The sequence below is a fragment of the Ixodes scapularis genome, unplaced genomic scaffold (genome assembly GCF_016920785.2).
Source record: "Ixodes scapularis isolate PalLabHiFi unplaced genomic scaffold, ASM1692078v2 PGA_scaffold5__190_contigs__length_132052651, whole genome shotgun sequence".
NCBI lineage: Eukaryota > Metazoa > Arthropoda > Arachnida > Ixodida > Ixodidae > Ixodes > Ixodes scapularis.
The window spans coordinates 119,159,093-119,181,186 of NW_024609880.1; the positions used below are offsets into that span (position 1 = coordinate 119,159,093).

At 46.6% G+C, this 22,094-nt stretch overlaps 1 pseudogene; it reads right to left on the reverse strand.

Annotated features, from left to right (window-relative positions):
* Window positions 1–1,569: 1,569 nt before the first annotated feature.
* LOC115328439 lies at window positions 1,570–20,600 on the reverse strand (annotated as a pseudogene).
* Window positions 20,601–22,094: the final 1,494 nt, after the last annotated feature.

Genomic DNA, 22,094 nt, shown 5'->3' on the forward strand with positions numbered 1-22,094 from the left:
AGAACAACGTAAACTGTCGTAGAAAGAGCTTATTTTTATACACGCTGAACTTCATTGTTACTCTAGTGAGTTGTGCGGCACGAAAACAGGCGGTGTTCGTGTGATAATGAAAATATACCAGCCATTTCACAAGGGGTCTCTATATTAATTCTTGTCATCGACATGATGCGTGGCTCACCAGTAGTTGAGCCAGATATTCGAAGCTAAGGATGACAGTCACAAGATTTTAGGAAGCAGAACATACGAACATAACAATGATTCCCTCGACACTGGGGGAGAAGAGAGTTGGAAAGGAAACTGAAGCGGTTCTGTATTTGAGAAGAAACACTTAAATCGTCTTTATTTTGCCTCCAGGGTCATGAATATCAAAAATGTTTTTCAATTTGGTGCACGGAGGAGGCTGCATAAAATCATTTTCAAAGTACCTCTGAAGTCCTTTTTTCCCGGAGCGTGCCGTCATATTAGGAGTTTTCGGATTCTCCGCTTTCGCGCATCTTCAGCTCCTGTCAACGCTATGCACGCGAACTCTTGCTGGTTTCAAAAAGGTCAGAAACATACGTCACGACTAGTGTCAGTTTGGTGTCTGTGCGAGGGAATATACTTGGCAAGCTTGAAATTACGCACTCTGCTAGCGACGCGCGCTTGGCGGCCGAAAGATCCTAGTATGACGCAACGACCGGTTAGAGGTTTTTCGTGTTTTCTCTAGTTTAGTAACATCTTCGGGGAAAACGAACGTGGTATTCAGATTCACAGAAAGAGATATTGTAGAATACACCTTTAACTTGAAAACTCAAAAAATTTGTACAATTTTATATTCAAAAGTTGGCATCAAAGACATAATACGCGCAAGAGGGCAGCTATGTTATGGTAAACGTAAGATATTCTTCATAACAGAGGTATGAATCTCAGATGTGCGTTTGAAAGTTTATCGTAACATACATTTGATGCTGGTCAGCAGTATATTATTTGTATGGTAAAAAGCACCTAGTACGAGCACTAAACAAACAACTGGCATGCCAGATATAAAACAAAATATTAAGAAATAAGTTTTTTTTCTTTTTTCTACTGGTGTGGGTTTGCACGTTCTCTATAATATTGGGGTTTAAGTCGCGCACATTGAAGATTGAGGTTCTAAAAAGCGGGCAGACTAACGCATTATAACAATTTTAGCATTATTTGTTATAAAACACTTCAATGCCTCATTGCAAAAATATAGAAATAAGAAATGAGGCGTTTAAAAAAAAAAAACGATTTTGAGCTTGCAAGCTTTTCGAACCACTTGTGTATTCAAATGTGTGTAGACCTTCACTTCAATATGAAATATTACATTTATAACGCCGTCAGTGTCTGCATCTCCTCGCGCGAGAATGATGACGTAAGCAGGGGTTGGGTTTGCATGCCGAGGCCTCGGTTGGTTTGCAGGTAGCACTCAAAGACAAAGAAAACGCTTATTTTAGATCGGAAATAAAGGGGCTAATTCTTCTATGATATATAAATGACTCAAATTTTTATTTCTTCTTGACTGCGTACAGACGCATGCAGACTCCAGTTTATACATATTGGGCAGTTTCAACAATGAAGAGGACGTTCTCTGTGACACGTGCTTTTATATGAAGATTCTTCTAAAGTCATATTGCAGTTTTCTTTGTAAATGAGTTCGCAATTTCGATGGCATTTATCACAGTTGCATTTGCTTCTCGAATAAATGAAATGCAGCCTGTAAGAATAGAAAATATTCTTTTAGATATAATATTTAATCATCATAATAATATCATCAAACTCGACTGGAACAAAAGTTTTTAATCTGAAACTTCGCAAAACGCAAGAGTCATTATGTTCTAAAACAGGCTACGACCGATGTTTAAATAAGTGTCTAGCTCTCTATAATGGCGTCTGGCAGGCACGTAGCCAGGATTTTGTTTCGGTGGGGGGGGGGGGGGGGGAGGGGGGGGGGCCTGCCGGTTACAAAATGCTGTATGAAGGGGAGGGGGGAGAGGAGGTCCCAGCAAAATGGATTATTTGGGGGGGGGGGAGGGAAGCCCGGGTCCCATGCCCCCCCCCCCCCCCCCCCCCGGCTACGTGCCTGGCGTCTGGTATAGGTTTTAATATTTGCTTGGTTAACCAACAATGCTCTTCGGTTAAGGTCGCTATGGCCACACCGAAATTGCTTTCATGCAGATACCTTCATAGAAGAGACTAGTACCACTAAATAAGCTACGCTTCAGAGTAACGACGCTTGCCCCTATTGTGGCTTAAAATCATGGTTGCCTGTTATCTGAAGCTTCATCTCAAATCACAGGAAACGCTTTTTTTTATTTTCCACAAATGTTTGAACAGTGTGCGACAGAGGAAAGCAATATTACGTGAGCTTCCTAACATCAAATCTAATAGGCTGAGAAAGTCGCACTTTTACATCATGACGATCGGCAGTTGCGTCTGCTCTGCACAAGCCCCAAAATGGCGACGCCCACAACAATGTCAAGGAAAACAGTGCCGATACTCTAAGCGCAGCTGATTTAGTGGCTCTAGAAGAGACATAATGTATATGACATAATAAAACAAAGAATAAACGACAAAATAATTCCAAGACAGTACACTACATTAACAGTTAACACAAATGGCAATGAGAAGAAAACAACCCACTAACAACCTAATATACATTTTTGTTCTCTGAAACAGCTGACAACACATGACTTAAAAACCTCATCCTCAAAATTTAAGGATAAAACACTGGGTAACAAAGACGAAACACGCGCGCACGCGCGCGCACGCGCGCGCGCGCGCGCGCGCCCGGACGGACGGACGGACGGACGGACGGACGGACGGACGGACGGACGGACGGACTGACGGACTGACTGACTGACTGACTGACTGACTGACTGACTGACTGACTGACTGACTGACTGACTGACTGACTGACTGACTGACTGACTGACTGACTGACTGACTGACTGACTGACTGACTGACTGACTGACTGACTGACTGACTGACTGACTGACTGACTGACTGACTGACTGACTGACTGACTGACTGACTGACTGACTGACTGACTGACTGACTGACTGACTGACTGACTGACTGACTGACTGACTGACTGACTGACTGACTGACTGACTGACTGACTGACTGACTGACTGACTGACTGACTGACTGACTGACTGACTGACTGACTGACTGACTGACTGACTGACTGACTGACTGACTGACTGACTGACTGACTGACTGACTGACTGACTGACTGACTGACTGACTGACTGACTGACTGACTGACTGACTGACTGACTGACTGACTGACTGACTGACTGACTGACTGACTGACTGACTGACTGACTGACTGACTGACTGACTGACTGACTGACTGACTGACTGACTGACTGACTGACTGACTGACTGACTGACTGACTGACTGACTGACTGACTGACTGACTGACTGACTGACTGACTGACTGACTGACTGACTGACTGACTGACTGACTGACTGACTGACTGACTGACTGACTGACTGACTGACTGACTGACTGACTGACTGACTGACTGACTGACTGACTGACTGACTGACTGACTGACTGACTGACTGACTGACTGACTGACTGACTGACTGACTGACTGACTGACTGACTGACTGACTGACTGACTGACTGACTGACTGACTGACTGACTGACTGACTGACTGACTGACTGACTGACTGACTGACTGACTGACTGACTGACTGACTGACTGACTGACTGACTGACTGACTGACTGACTGACTGACTGACTGACTGACTGACTGACTGACTGACTGACTGACTGACTGACTGACTGACTGACTGACTGACTGACTGACTGACTGACTGACTGACTGACTGACTGACTGACTGACTGACTGACTGACTGACTGACTGACTGACTGACTGACTGACTGACTGACTGACTGACTGACTGACTGACTGACTGACTGACTGACTGACTGACTGACTGACTGACTGACTGACTGACTGACTGACTGACTGACTGACTGACTGACTGACTGACTGACTGACTGACTGACTGACTGACTGACTGACTGACTGACTGACTGACTGACTGACTGACTGACTGACTGACTGACTGACTGACTGACTGACTGACTGACTGACTGACTGACTGACTGACTGACTGACTGACTGACTGACTGACTGACTGACTGACTGACTGACTGACTGACTGACTGACTGACTGACTGACTGACTGACTGACTGACTGACTGACTGACTGACTGACTGACTGACTGACTGACTGACTGACTGACTGACTGACTGACTGACTGACTGACTGACTGACTGACTGACTGACTGACTGACTGACTGACTGACTGACTGACTGACTGACTGACTGACTGACTGACTGACTGACTGACTGACTGACTGACTGACTGACTGACTGACTGACTGACTGACTGACTGACTGACTGACTGACTGACTGACTGACTGACTGACTGACTGACTGACTGACTGACTGACTGACTGACTGACTGACTGACTGACTGACTGACTGACTGACTGACTGACTGACTGACTGACTGACTGACTGACTGACTGACTGACTGACTGACTGACTGACTGACTGACTGACTGACTGACTGACTGACTGACTGACTGACTGACTGACTGACTGACTGACTGACTGACTGACTGACTGACTGACTGACTGACTGACTGACTGACTGACTGACTGACTGACTGACTGACTGACTGACTGACTGACTGACTGACTGACTGACTGACTGACTGACTGACTGACTGACTGACTGACTGACTGACTGACTGACTGACTGACTGACTGACTGACTGACTGACTGACTGACTGACTGACTGACTGACTGACTGACTGACTGACTGACTGACTGACTGACTGACTGACTGACTGACTGACTGACTGACTGACTGACTGACTGACTGACTGACTGACTGACTGACTGACTGACTGACTGACTGACTGACTGACTGACTGACTGACTGACTGACTGACTGACTGACTGACTGACTGACTGACTGACTGACTGACTGACTGACTGACTGACTGACTGACTGACTGACTGACTGACTGACTGACTGACTGACTGACTGACTGACTGACTGACTGACTGACTGACTGACTGACTGACTGACTGACTGACTGACTGACTGACTGACTGACTGACTGACTGACTGACTGACTGACTGACTGACTGACTGACTGACTGACTGACTGACTGACTGACTGACTGACTGACTGACTGACTGACTGACTGACTGACTGACTGACTGACTGACTGACTGACTGACTGACTGACTGACTGACTGACTGACTGACTGACTGACTGACTGACTGACTGACTGACTGACTGACTGACTGACTGACTGACTGACTGACTGACTGACTGACTGACTGACTGACTGACTGACTGACTGACTGACTGACTGACTGACTGACTGACTGACTGACTGACTGACTGACTGACTGACTGACTGACTGACTGACTGACTGACTGACTGACTGACTGACTGACTGACTGACTGACTGACTGACTGACTGACTGACTGACTGACTGACTGACTGACTGACTGACTGACTGACTGACTGACTGACTGACTGACTGACTGACTGACTGACTGACTGACTGACTGACTGACTGACTGACTGACTGACTGACTGACTGACTGACTGACTGACTGACTGACTGACTGACTGACTGACTGACTGACTGACTGACTGACTGACTGACTGACTGACTGACTGACTGACTGACTGACTGACTGACTGACTGACTGACTGACTGACTGACTGACTGACTGACTGACTGACTGACTGACTGACTGACTGACTGACTGACTGACTGACTGACTGACTGACTGACTGACTGACTGACTGACTGACTGACTGACTGACTGACTGACTGACTGACTGACTGACTGACTGACTGACTGACTGACTGACTGACTGACTGACTGACTGACTGACTGACTGACTGACTGACTGACTGACTGACTGACTGACTGACTGACTGACTGACTGACTGACTGACTGACTGACTGACTGACTGACTGACTGACTGACTGACTGACTGACTGACTGACTGACTGACTGACTGACTGACTGACTGACTGACTGACTGACTGACTGACTGACTGACTGACTGACTGACTGACTGACTGACTGACTGACTGACTGACTGACTGACTGACTGACTGACTGACTGACTGACTGACTGACTGACTGACTGACTGACTGACTGACTGACTGACTGACTGACTGACTGACTGACTGACTGACTGACTGACTGACTGACTGACTGACTGACTGACTGACTGACTGACTGACTGACTGACTGACTGACTGACTGACTGACTGACTGACTGACTGACTGACTGACTGACTGACTGACTGACTGACTGACTGACTGACTGACTGACTGACTGACTGACTGACTGACTGACTGACTGACTGACTGACTGACTGACTGACTGACTGACTGACTGACTGACTGACTGACTGACTGACTGACTGACTGACTGACTGACTGACTGACTGACTGACTGACTGACTGACTGACTGACTGACTGACTGACTGACTGACTGACTGACTGACTGACTGACTGACTGACTGACTGACTGACTGACTGACTGACTGACTGACTGACTGACTGACTGACTGACTGACTGACTGACTGACTGACTGACTGACTGACTGACTGACTGACTGACTGACTGACTGACTGACTGACTGACTGACTGACTGACTGACTGACTGACTGACTGACTGACTGACTGACTGACTGACTGACTGACTGACTGACTGACTGACTGACTGACTGACTGACTGACTGACTGACTGACTGACTGACTGACTGACTGACTGACTGACTGACTGACTGACTGACTGACTGACTGACTGACTGACTGACTGACTGACTGACTGACTGACTGACTGACTGACTGACTGACTGACTGACTGACTGACTGACTGACTGACTGACTGACTGACTGACTGACTGACTGACTGACTGACTGACTGACTGACTGACTGACTGACTGACTGACTGACTGACTGACTGACTGACTGACTGACTGACTGACTGACTGACTGACTGACTGACTGACTGACTGACTGACTGACTGACTGACTGACTGACTGACTGACTGACTGACTGACTGACTGACTGACTGACTGACTGACTGACTGACTGACTGACTGACTGACTGACTGACTGACTGACTGACTGACTGACTGACTGACTGACTGACTGACTGACTGACTGACTGACTGACTGACTGACTGACTGACTGACTGACTGACTGACTGACTGACTGACTGACTGACTGACTGACTGACTGACTGACTGACTGACTGACTGACTGACTGACTGACTGACTGACTGACTGACTGACTGACTGACTGACTGACTGACTGACTGACTGACTGACTGACTGACTGACTGACTGACTGACTGACTGACTGACTGACTGACTGACTGACTGACTGACTGACTGACTGACTGACTGACTGACTGACTGACTGACTGACTGACTGACTGACTGACTGACTGACTGACTGACTGACTGACTGACTGACTGACTGACTGACTGACTGACTGACTGACTGACTGACTGACTGACTGACTGACTGACTGACTGACTGACTGACTGACTGACTGACTGACTGACTGACTGACTGACTGACTGACTGACTGACTGACTGACTGACTGACTGACTGACTGACTGACTGACTGACTGACTGACTGACTGACTGACTGACTGACTGACTGACTGACTGACTGACTGACTGACTGACTGACTGACTGACTGACTGACTGACTGACTGACTGACTGACTGACTGACTGACTGACTGACTGACTGACTGACTGACTGACTGACTGACTGACTGACTGACTGACTGACTGACTGACTGACTGACTGACTGACTGACTGACTGACTGACTGACTGACTGACTGACTGACTGACTGACTGACTGACTGACTGACTGACTGACTGACTGACTGACTGACTGACTGACTGACTGACTGACTGACTGACTGACTGACTGACTGACTGACTGACTGACTGACTGACTGACTGACTGACTGACTGACTGACTGACTGACTGACTGACTGACTGACTGACTGACTGACTGACTGACTGACTGACTGACTGACTGACTGACTGACTGACTGACTGACTGACTGACTGACTGACTGACTGACTGACTGACTGACTGACTGACTGACTGACTGACTGACTGACTGACTGACTGACTGACTGACTGACTGACTGACTGACTGACTGACTGACTGACTGACTGACTGACTGACTGACTGACTGACTGACTGACTGACTGACTGACTGACTGACTGACTGACTGACTGACTGACTGACTGACTGACTGACTGACTGACTGACTGACTGACTGACTGACTGACTGACTGACTGACTGACTGACTGACTGACTGACTGACTGACTGACTGACTGACTGACTGACTGACTGACTGACTGACTGACTGACTGACTGACTGACTGACTGACTGACTGACTGACTGACTGACTGACTGACTGACTGACTGACTGACTGACTGACTGACTGACTGACTGACTGACTGACTGACTGACTGACTGACTGACTGACTGACTGACTGACTGACTGACTGACTGACTGACTGACTGACTGACTGACTGACTGACTGACTGACTGACTGACTGACTGACTGACTGACTGACTGACTGACTGACTGACTGACTGACTGACTGACTGACTGACTGACTGACTGACTGACTGACTGACTGACTGACTGACTGACTGACTGACTGACTGACTGACTGACTGACTGACTGACTGACTGACTGACTGACTGACTGACTGACTGACTGACTGACTGACTGACTGACTGACTGACTGACTGACTGACTGACTGACTGACTGACTGACTGACTGACTGACTGACTGACTGACTGACTGACTGACTGACTGACTGACTGACTGACTGACTGACTGACTGACTGACTGACTGACTGACTGACTGACTGACTGACTGACTGACTGACTGACTGACTGACTGACTGACTGACTGACTGACTGACTGACTGACTGACTGACTGACTGGACTGATGCCTTCTTGGTGAATCTTGCTGCCCCGAAAAAGGATTCTTGTAACATGATGACCTGCGCGTTTAATGCCTACTACATCTCCATTTATTTTCGCAGGGAATGATTGGTTCGGGTTTCACTCAAACATCATATAGACCGGAACCCAACATGACCGAGCACTCGGTAACATTTTCTTTAAAATGCGAAGGTCGCCTGGCACGAAAAAATAGAAGTTTGAATAACAGAAATACCGCTGATTTCCCTGCCTAGTACACGTAGTTCAACCCATCTAAAGTAATCGTAATGAAAAGAAGCAAAGTGCAAAAATAGTTTACTTGTGTGCGTCACTTGCGGGCCCTGTGTTTGATATTTTGCGAGAATGCGTTCACAAGAGCTACAAGACGTTTCTCATGAATGTCAATATTGAATGCTACGGAAACGTAACTTGAATGTCACGGCCAAAGCAGTAGAAAAAAGGATAATTACGGTTGGGCGTTTTTTTTTTTTTTTTTCAGAGGCTTTTTGGCACGCTAAAATTTCTTCGCCAAGCCCAGAACTTTTTTTTTCTTATTCTTTTTTTTTTAGGCAGTATTTTTTTAGATATAGCAAAGCTCGTTTGGTACCAGTACCGGGTGTTCTACGCTCCGGTAAGCTCTTGGCAACGGCGGACACTCTTTCTCGAGCGTCCCTGGCGGCGACTAGAAAAGTGAACTGAGGCCACAAAAAAAAAATTGGGTTATGTGTGTGTTTATACAGCCTAGAACTTAGTCTGCCTCAGCGGGCGACGAGTCTCTTAGCTGTAGATGAGCAATTTAGACAGTGCAGTACAACCGAGGCCACCAAATCGACTTGGTCGAGCTTATCGTCAGCGAGGTGGTTAAAGGGCTTGAGAACCTCACTTCCTCTCCTTTCAAGCGTGTAGTGATAATTTGTGTAATGGTCTTTCACTCTGAGAAAGGGGGATGTTGCGTACTCGACATTTATGACGCGGCATGCCTCGTGACGTGCGCAAGGCGGATCCGCGAGTCTAGAGCGTGATATTGCTTTTGTCGCATGAGCTGTTAACGAAGCTCACTTGGGTTTCGAGACTCTTCGTGTCCGGCTGCTTCCTTACCCACGTACACGCGGCTAGAACCGGGCTAGTCGTGACAGGGACTTCACTAGTAAACGTGTATAACACGATCTGGTGCTTGATCGACCTAAAAGGTGTTTGGTAGCATGGGTGTTTAATGTCATTTTTATTCCTTGCGTACAGAAAAAAAAAATCTGTGTAAGGGAGAAAAAAATCTGTCAAAATATAATTTGAAACTGTTTCATGAGCATGGAGAGTAAGGTTAGAAAATTGGCGTTTGACTGCTTATGCACCAGCTTTGTGTGTGGTTTCCGTGAAACGCTCAAATATGGCCTCCGTTTTGAGAACGCTAGCATTCAAAGAGTAATGGCACTTTAAACGCCTTTTTATAAGAATTTCTAGTAGATCGTTCCGATGAGTCCGATCGCAGTACCCAATACTCCGCCGACGCCTTTGCGCACGCACCGTACCGTTATTGGAACTATTGGAACGACATAGTGAAACTCTTTATGCTGAAATCTAGAGCGTCTACGTTTTTTTTAAAGAACCCGTGCAATACAAAAGCACCAGTTTTATTACTGCATGCGTCTAGGTTAGCCGTGCTTTCCTCATAGTTGAAACACGCAACCATTTACACCTATCGAATGACACAAAAACATTTAATTTCTGAAGCTGTAATCTGCGTTGAATTCTGGTCAGCTCAGATATCATATTTACCATTCCCATATTTCCAACACATTTTATTCAAATTATAATCTATGCATCATCTACGCATGTGTTTCTTTCACCGCATAACAATAGATCAAACTTACACGAATACTGCTGAGAAGTAAACGCGCGTTTTTACACCCGAACATGCGCAAGTGATACGTTTAAATAGGTGCGTAGTTTCATTTCTCGAACACCATGTTTTTTCGCCAGTTTGGAATGAAGACCATTTCATAACCTCATTGCTAAAACAATGACTGTGGTTAACAGACGTGACATAGCAGTCATTGAATAGCTGATAAATCCCCGCATAGAAACCCAATATTAAGAATGACCGTTACGTAGTGCTTTTGTTCCAGTTGAGAGTCGGATCCCGCTAAAGCGGTATGGCATCAGTGTTAAACGCCCGGTTGTAAGTGAAAGTGAGTAACACGGCTCTTGCTGGCCAGAGGACCCCGTCTTCGTATGAGTCAGCAAGTGTCATGATCACAAACATTCCGGGGAAAAAATAAGTGCGGTAATTTTGTTTATGGACAAAAAAATAAAGCTTTTGTCAAACGCTTATTTTAATTCCATTGTCACGCTGCACCACGCAGAGTTCGTGAAGATTTAATTATAATATTGCACGGCTCCTTATAATAGTCCTATATAGCGAATAAAATGGCAAATTTTGTTTATTGACTAAACGACGGTATTAGAAAATGTCGCGTCATCGTATGTAACAACAAAGATGAAATGGAAAATTTCATTCATTTTGTTATGTGGCGCTTGGCTTGAAAGACTTGTGCAATCGAAGATGGCTTCTGAGTCATGCGAAATTCACACAATAAAAATGTGCTATTGGCTATGACTATGGTTAAAAAAAATAGCAACGCAATAAATATTTAGTACTTCCTTCGGTACTCAGTGTCTCAAGAAACCCAAGCACATTCCAACTGCGCTTTTGCGGGCTTTTCTTTTGATATTCAAATCAATTTGAATATTCTTGAACAAAAAGATATGCTCGACTTTACTCAGTACTGATTGTACTCAACGTTTTTGATATGGGGAACTCGAAGGAACGAAACAGTCTTCTGTCTTGTCTAAATACATTAAGGGGAATTCGGCAAGTTGAGTTTGGTCTGCAACGGGTCATTGGGACATTAAATCGCGACACAATACAATAACCCAATAAATATATATATAAATATTTATATATAGATTATGTATTTGTCTTAAGACGCACTAACTTATAGCACTTACTTTGTCTCATAAAGACACACTAACTTAATAACTCCAGTTGAACCTGGTTCAATTAATTTCATTATTATTGAGCGTGCCTTGCACGATACGTCACACTACGGATCGACAGCGCCCGACACCGAGGCCGACTGCACACTGCGAGGAAACGCTTACCAAGGCGGAGGCCCGGACAATCTCTGAAATGCCCGTATTAACGCGGTAGCGCTTAAGAGCTCGTGTCACAAACAATCCGGCGTCGGTGTTGGTAGGACGGAAACGTCTTGATTGGACTCGTTAGGGTCATGACGTCACAGTCACATGACCTCACGCGGGAATTTCAGACAACCCACAATTGCTACACTTTGAATTACAAAAAAAAAACCTCAAATAGAAGTGTTTTTTTTTCTTGTTAATAATATAAGCCGACACTTAGCCTGTTTTTCGGCTGTCGTACGTTTTTCAGTCGCCAGAAATGTAAACAGGTGCTTGGTAAAATGAATTTGGTTTCTTTTCACCTGCTTCGTGAGAATGTCGACACAGTCGTTGTTTAGTCGTTGTAGAACTTCGTATTTTAGACGCTTAGTGCCCCTGCAAATTTCGCACGATTACGTCATGCCATCACTTTTTCTGAATAGTCGCAGCGCTGTAATATGACCATGAAGAGTTTCATGGAATAGTTCCAAAGACGCACGGGAAAATATATTTACATATGAACATCCAATCGTAAATTCAATCACGGCATTTATCACGTGTTATTGGGTTTGAATTAAATGCGAACAGTGACGGAACTTCCAGCGCAACACCGGCGCAGCGTGAAAGCTTGGGTTGTGCTGGGCGAGGTTCAAACACGTCGGAGCATGGACGCACACCCTCGCAGCGCCCTACCCTCCACCTTGCAGTTGTATCAGCTTTGAGAAGCGTCCAGGGGGTGCAGAATTTGTCGACGGCTACGCGCTCCAATGTTCGCGTTTCATTCGATCCCGATAGCACGTTCAGTGCAACTGCAATCTCAGCAATCGCGGAGTGCCATAGCAACGCGTCATAGCCGTCTTTATAAGGGAAGACTATGTTTTCCCACGTGAATATAATATGCGTAAATAGATGCATACTTGGTCTGAGTTTATGTAAAATTACATTTGGCTTGCTGTGTCCTCCACTGGTTTCAAACCGCAGTGGGATGTCAAATCCAGCTCTGGCACAATACGAAAGTGTTTGCGAGGAAACCTTAGAAATACCATCGTCGCTAGGCAGTTTTATGTCACTGATAACCTAAAAACACGTGGACGTGGACAGTCGCAATGATGTCGTTACCTCTGGGCAGTCCACAAAGTTGCAACATCGCCATGTCCGTTTTATGACAAACAAAGCACGTGAAGCGAAGAATTCTGTGAAAACTGGCCACGTCCTGTTGTTCTTAGGTTATCGGTGACTTTAATAGTGATAAAGAGAAAATTACGTTGTTCCATTGATTCGCATCCGAAGGTGAAGCAGATATGTGCCATTAACGCATGTCACAGTATTCCAAAAGCAATCCGCTGCACTTAAAGGATAATACGTAGCATATTTTATAAAAAAAACTTTTCAGCTGGACCACAAATGTAAAAAAGAAGCAAAGCAAGACATTAGAATTTTTTTTCACTAGTGAAAATTAAATTATACTTCGTTTCATTGACAGACTGTTCTTTGCAGGAGAACGCAACAAAACCTCGGTGAATAACGCTCGAGTAGCAGACACGTAGCTAAAATAAAATGTAATTAAAATATAAAATTATTGCTTCGCTCTGCCATCTTATATATAAATGGGTGATCGGCCATTTGGTAAACAGTGTTTTGATATGGCAGATAATTTTAACAATAAAGCAATCGGCAATATACTTTCCGAAACTACGAAAGCCTATTTCTGTTACGTATGCAGTAATGTGCCGTTAATATGGACCCCGTTGATATGGATACCCCGCTATATGAACAGCACTTTCGGGGACAAACTGGGATTTTTGTCTCGTTATTATGACAACTTACATTATGGACGATTTTTTACGGGAACGGAGGTGTCCATATTAACGAGACATCACTGTATCCGCTTAGTAAAACTCGGTGCAGAGTGGGTCGTTAGCTTAGTACTTGCCGTGGCAAACACCGTCCGATTCGCAATACCTTCAGCTGACATTGTAAATAAACCCAGACAATTTAAACGTCTTTAGATCAACCTAAAATTTCAAGATATTGCCTCGCGTGTAGCAGGCCAAGTTGGCGGCGCGGCCGTGGCCTGACGGTTCTCGTGCTTGCCTCCCACGCTGAGAGCCAGGGCCAGGTTTCGACTCCTGGGCGCGACGCGTCTTTTGTTTATTCTTGCAATTTAATGTTCTGGTAAATTCGAGAACTCTGTTGCATGTTCGAGGTTGGAATGTTCTATGCGCGAACCTTCTACAACTTTTGTTCCAGAACCCCACGCGTGTACAAAAGGGGCTCTCAGTGGCAAGCCGCAGTCAGTCTCGCCCCAGCGGTTTGACTTTGCTGTTACGCCGACTTCGAAGCCCGCGACGCTAGATCCTGTTATATTCTGTTTCCTTTTTTTATTTTTGGGTACAAGTTCGCCCATTAAGAATTTCAGTTTCCCCCAGTTATACTTTATTTCCTCGCCTGTTCATTCGTGACATATTGTCTTAGCGACAATATCTTAAAAACACAAGTTTGTAATTACTTAATTAAAAATTTCTATCTATTACACGCTCATAGTATCACGCATACAAGGCCAAATTTTTACGTTTCTCGGCGAACTAACCACGCCAGATGATATGGCTCACATTGCATGAAGTCAGGCTCCTGTTAGGCATACGCTGAAGGAGCGTAAAAATAGCTTACTTCATAAATGATCGGCTAGAAACAGCACATAATGTTCCTATTGTGAAGAAGATGAAGTTATCCCTACTATTCCAATGAAAAGTTTATAAACGGGCTTACCGTGATGTTGCATAAAAAGTAAAAACACTAAAATCGGGCTCAAATAACTACAGACATTTGAAGGACGAAGACAGAACGCCACTGCATGAGTCACGCGAGACCCATGTAGTGGTCTCGTCTGCACCCCCCCCCCCCCCTTGCAGGGTAGAAGAACTAGAAACGTACAACGTATGCGTGCTGGAATTCTGCATAATGAGGATCATCTTCGATGGGTGTTGTTGTGTTCATCATGTTTCGTGATCACTTCCTTTTCATCTCTGTGTTGTCCTATCTATCATGCTGTCATCATTCTTTCTCTTTCTTGTTTTCTGGGATATAATGGGAATGTCTCGTGACATAAAAGAGTCTTCCTGAGAGCTCCGACCAACTGGTTGCTCTTGACACAAGTCCCCACACCCGCGGACTCTACATTCATTGTTGACGACGAGTAGGTCCCTGGCCCTTACCGTTCTCCTGGGTAAGCAACGGCTTGATCTCCGATTTTGTCGGTTGAGCCCCGACGAGTGATCCTGCTGGACAAACCTTCTTCGTCCCAGCGACAATGAACATGGCGGCTGGATTGAATGGCCTCCATCAGAGTTAACTCGACAATGGCTTCCGGTGGACGACTTCCTCTGAAGTTCTTTACAAAGCCGGGTCCTCCGTCCATTCCATGGGAACAGTGGATTCCGATGTTCGAGCGATATTTGTTGGCCACTGGTGCTCGACTACAACCAAGAGCGTCGGCTAGCCATGCTGCTCAACTGTCTCGGGCAGACCAGTCAGCAAATATTCGACTCCATACCAATGCCACAGCTTGCTCTTGAACAGGCGCCAGCAACGTCGGGAACAGCAAGCGGCGGAGATGCTGTCGGTCAACCTGCGACAGACGTCTACTCAGAGACCGTAAGGCTTCTGGGAGCAGAGTTCACGCAACCTACGAACGTAAATCTGCAACAGCATGAATTTCACAGTCGGAAACAACAAGAGGGTGAGTCGCTCAAACACTTCCTGTTGACGGTTCGAGCACTTGTAATTCCGGCCAACTTCGGAAACCAAACCCAACAACAGTTTCGGAAGCAGTTTATGGTTGGCGTCACGTTGACCGAAATTCAGGAGCGTATGGTTCTGGATGCCGCTCTTTATTTGACGTGGTCATCTAGACAGTTCTGAACCTTGAACGCTCACGACGTGAGGTGCGAGAATGGGCGTCACTGACAACTCCGCCTGCGAACACTCAAGCGACTTTTCCGGTTACCACCAGAAATAGGGTCTTTGAAGCAAGATCACCGGTAAGGGAAGACTTCTCATGGCAACGGTCTCTGCCGCCTTCAAGAAATGAGCCACCTCGGGAGATACAGCGCCGGTGCAGTAGTCGTTCTTCCAGGCACCAGCCGGCAGACAGGCGAAAATCGTCCTCGCGGAGCATGCGTTACAAACAGTCTTCTACTGCTCCGTCCTGTACAGCCTGTAACGGTACAGGTCGCGACCAATCTTATGGAGTTGGACACTCGGGATTCATACAGTCGTCGGACCGCAGAGTGGTCCAGTTTACACCATGAACTTGTTCGCGGCAAGACTTCGCGAGAACCAGTCTCCCCGACAGGACTACAAAAGAAGTCATGGGCGCACGTGCTCCAATTGCGGTCACGGCTGGGAACGTTGCCGGAGCTAAGACACTGGCCCAGCACGAACCTTTGCTGCTACAACTGTGGCCGTCGATGTCATTTCCGCGATGTTTGCAGAAGCATGCGCAGAGCTTACTATCAACGGTGCCGGCGCGAAGAAGTTGAACAAATTCTATCGGATTTCAATGACGACGATGAAGCAGGGCTTGTAAATCACATTACGGGAGCCGAAAAGTCATCCGGTGGTGACGGTACGCCTGAACCGGCGTACCGTCACCACCGGATGACGTTTCGGTGGTGATGGAGAAGAGTGGGCGGCTCGGCAGCAGCCGCAAGCACGGGCGACAGTGATGCCACCGTCTGCAGCTACGCCGGCAAAGCCTGCATCTATACAGCCGAAGCTTCCACCGTGTCTCGAGCACTTTAATCACCTGTTCACCCCTGGCCTGGGTAGAGTCAAGGGAATCGAGTGCAAGGTGAGAATTCGTCCTTCAGTTCTACCTGTCAAACATCGCATGAGGCGGATTCCAGAAACTGCTCGCCAACCTTTTTCGGAAGAGATTGAGCCTCTCGAAAAAGCAGGGGTCATTGAACGCATCAATGCCTCAGAATGAGTGTCACCCATTGTTGTAGTACAGAAAAAGGACGGAACCATTCGGATGTGCGTGGACCTCCGTAGCGCAAACAAAGCGGTGGTAATTGACAGCTACCCCCTCCCACACATCGAAGAGCTACTGAATGCGCTTCACGGCGCACATCACTTTTCGAAATTGGACCTTGCAGCAGCATACCACCAAGTGCCCTTACATCCCGACAGCTGTGATATCACAGCGTTCATCACACACGAAGGGCTGTTTCGCTTTAAAAGAGTAGGTTTCGGGTTGGCTTCCGCACCAGGATTTTTTCAAAACAGTCCAAGATCCTGCATGGTTGTCAAGGTGTTTTGTTATACCTTGACGACATTGTCGTGTTCGGCAGGACCCCACAAGAACATCTGGAACGTCTGCGGGAAGTGCTTCAACGTATTTCTGAAGTGGGCCTGAAGCTGAACAACAAGTGTGTTTTCGACGTCACAGAATTTTCTTTTCTGGGACACAAAGTTAGTGGAGCCGGCATCGCTCCTTTGCAACCAAAGGTGGATGCCCTACAGGCTGCTCCCATTCCAACAGATCTGATGCAACTGAGATCGTTTCTCGGGATGGTTGAATATTATTCTCGTTTCCTTCCCCATCTGGCTTTAGGGGTGGAGCCTCTGCGTAGGTACCTCCGAAAGGACACGCCTTACATTTGGGATCAAGAGAGGGACCAGAGCTATCGGCGTGGGAAGAGGTTCCTATCATCTGCTAAAACTCTCAAGATGTTCAATCCAGGCCTGCCCATCATCGTAGCCACGGATGCTTCCGCCTATGGACTTGGAGCAGTGCTGCAGCAGCTTCACGGCAAGGAAGTTCAGTCTGTCGCCTTCGCTTCACGTACGCTTACTCCGGCAGAGCGCAAGTACTCCACGGGAAAGCGAGAAGCACTTGCCTGCTTGTGGGCGTGCGAGAAATGGCACGCCTACCTTTTCGCTTGCCGTTTCACGTTAGGCACAGACGACCAGGCTCTCGCGTCCTTGTTGAGCACGCAAGGAACTGGACTTCGTCCGCTCCGAATCACTCGGTGGTCGACACGCCGCCTGAAGTATAACGTCCAAGTGGAACACCAGCGGGGCAGCGAAAATCAGGCCGTGGACGCACTTTCCAGGCTCCCTGTACCAGCTGACGAAGGTGGCATATATTTCGACGAAGAGATCGTGTCTTTCACCGCGCTGGAAGACGAATGCATCACAAAGGCTCAGCTTCAACAGGAAACAGATGACGACCCGGAACTGACCGCCGTGATGTCCTTTAACACCTCGGAATGGTCACCGTGGAGGAATTCGTCTTCTGACGAAGCCATCTTCTACAGCATTAAAGACACACTCTCTGTGTACGATGGTCTACTGCTAGGGGGTGATCAGTTCATCGTTCCTGCGAGCATGAGAAAACCACTCATCGCGCGAGCACACGAGGGTCACCCAGGCATCGTCAGGACACAGACTCGCCTTCGTGATCTCTATTGGTGGCCACGCATGAACGCGGACGTAAAAGCGGCAGTACAAGCATGTGGTGTTTGCAGAACCGCTGACAAAAGCGCGAAGACATCGCCAACACCCTTCCAACCAGTCCACCTGCCTGAGCGGCAGTGGTCGCAGGTCGGCATTGACATTATCGGTCCCTTCGAGAAAGCACCACCGGCTGTCCGCTATGTAATCAGGTTGGTCAATTACTTCTCCAAGTGGCCGGAAGTACACTTCTGCCCTAACGTCTCAACAAAGACTGTGACAAATGTTTTACATATAGTCTTCACGCGCGAGGGGTATCCAGAGAGTGCCGTATGTCACAACGGGCCCCAGTTTACGTCCGAGGAGTTTAAGAATTTCCTGGCTCATCGTGGTATAAAGCACCAGCTGGTCTCGAACTACCACCCGCATGCCAATGGGAACCGATCGCTACAAGCGGCTGTTCTTGACTACATTTTCATTTACCGGTGAACACCGCACGCTACTATGGGACTTTCTCCCGCTCTTCTCCTCCACGCTCGCAAGCCGCGCAACAGGCTACACATCCTTGGACTCGTACACAGAGTTCTTTAAGAACCCTGTTGAGGAAATGAAGCTTCCGTCAGTGAAGGGGGCGCTGCACTGACGGAAGACGGGCGGCCAAGACACCGCGTTTTAGAGTGGGTGATCTCGTTAGGGTAAAGAAGCCGGGCCATATACGCAAGGGAAGCCCAGCGTTCACTCCTCCTATTCGAATAATCAAGCTGGTCGGGAGATGGACGCACCGACTTGAGGATGGCAGGTCGTGGAACGGATCAAAGTTGTCGGTCGTCCGAGAGCCTGAGACGAGCACGCACAATCAGAACAGGCCAGCAACGAGGTACGATACACTTGGGCAGCCTACTTCAAGTGAAGCCAAAAGAGTTCCTCAAGGTGTAACCCCTTCCGGAGGTGCAAAATGGTGCCACCATGACTGGCATGCAACCGCTGCTACTCCCACGCAGTGGCAGCGAAAACAGCACCGACCACACATACAGCCTTCCACGACTAGTCCGATGCGGTGGCAAAGACAACAGCGTCGACCATATACACCGCCACTTGTCGAGTCCCCAAGACACTCACGTGGACTCAGGATGGAGCCCTGTGCAACGCCGTCGGGACGTGGCTCGGGACAAAGGGGACAGTCGCCGGTCTGTGAGCCTTTCCCCTCGGGAGGGGCAGCGCATTCGCCAGACAGTGCAAAGGAAACGCCCCGACTGCCAGGACTGCATAGGCCACATCGAAACCGTCGACCACCTTTGTACTATGGCGATTTTGTTTGATTAAGGAAGTGTAAATGGGAGTCCATGGAAATCGATGCGTGTAAGTAAGTGTGAATAGCTTTATAGTTCCTGGCCAGGAACACCTAAGTCTGAATTATGTGAATGTGTTTCGATGTAATTACTGTATTGTTCGCATGCTTGTTAAAACTGTGTTAAAACTGTGTTGACATATGTAACTGATGGTGTGTTGGTTATTATGTCCTATTTCTATCCTTCTCTTTTTCTTAGCTGTATTATATTAACTTTAAGTTTCTTTACTTGTCATTTAAGGGGGAGGGAGAAATGTTGTGTTCATGATGTTTCGTGATCACTTCCTTTTCTTCTCTGTGTTGTCCTATCTATCGTTCTATCATCATTCTTTCTCTTTCTTGTTTTCTGGGATAGAATGGGAATATGTTGTAACATAAAATAGTCTTCTTGAGAGCTCCGACTGACTGGTTGTTCTTGACACGAGCCCTCACACCCGGGGACTCTACAGGTGTCTTCGTAGATTGTCCGCATACCAGGATGCACATTGCATGTACGACTGATGTCCGTAACATTTTGTCTCCTTCGATACGACAAATAAAACGAAAAACAGACAAAAGGTAGCCGCGGTATCTTTCTTTATATTGGATTGTCGCTGATGTGAACTTATTTTTGCTGAAAATAAAACAACATCCGCTACGAATTTCGCCCAGATGTTAGCTACTGTTTTTGTTGTTGTTTTTTGCACGCAGCCCGCATGCTTTGATTCTGGTAAGTGCGCAAAAACGCGACCTTTAGAGCGTCATACGCACAAGCTTTTGGTATATAAAAAAAAAAAAAAAAAAAAAGAAACTAAAAGAAACCCTATTCAATCGTAACGCTTTTCCGGCATTTCAAAATCCTGGTTGATAAATGTCAGGTCTCCTGGAGCTGGAATTCGCCCTTTATGACGTAGTTTTTTTTTTCAACATTTTATCGGTGGCTTCCTAGAATCTACCGTTCGGCCTTTGAAGACTTCTAACGGAACGCGTTTGGATAAATAGCTACTGAACCTGTAAAAATCTGTATAAACTAAAAATAATAAAAGATATTATCTGGCAGCGCCATCGTACTTGAAAAATTTTCAATAAGCTTTTGTGTACGTGTACACGCTCTCCCCAACCCCGGTTAAAGGAAGCCCATGGGTGATTTCATCCCAAATTGGGGAGAGAAAAGTGGTCTAATTGTTTATCTTTAGGAAACAAATACATATTTAGGGAGGTTTTTGTGAAATAACTGAGGGCGTAAGCGGCCACTATGGTGGGTTTCTCGTTTCCAAGTTAGGGGCCACTGAAGCGAATGAGGCGGTACAAACTGAGTTCTTCACAAGTAGGGGATCACATGTTTGGCCCATTCTGCTCTGGTTCTTACTTAAGTTACTGAGCGCGGACTTTACTTGTACATTCTCGGGATAAGGATTGTTATGTTAAATAGTTTTCAAACGTCGCGCAATAAATTGTTTCACATTATAAAAAAAAATCCTGACTGTGTTCCTTTATCAATGATTATTAAGGTTTGACAAACTCCACAGCGTAATCAAATCAAGGTTTCTTAATAATATTGCATGCAATAAACTTGGTGTCCGTGGTTTGTAGTACTTATGAACGACAAACGAGTCCAAGCAGTTCAAAGTCCGAGTACTGTTTAACGCAACCAACCGGAGCGTTTCGTTTTCGTTGTACCCTGCTACTTTTTTCCTCTTGTGCAACGACACAATTTGAAGTGTTTTCAAACAGGATGCTTCCGTCACGAGGAATACTTCTTTCGACAGATTGAACTGATAACCATCCCCAGTGTAGTTTCAAGCCCTGTCGTCCAATCCGGTCTGAACCAGAAGAAAACATACTAAAGGAATAAGCCTTGGTGGATCCTTAGAGGGAATGTGTTAGCATGAAACATGGCAAACGCCACAGACTAAATTTTTTGAGAAACGCTAACGCTTTCCCTTTCAGATATATTTTTTGGCTTTCCCTTTTGCTTCCTCTATTTTTTTATGCCTCTTTTTGACTTGGGTACGGGGTCAGTGTTTG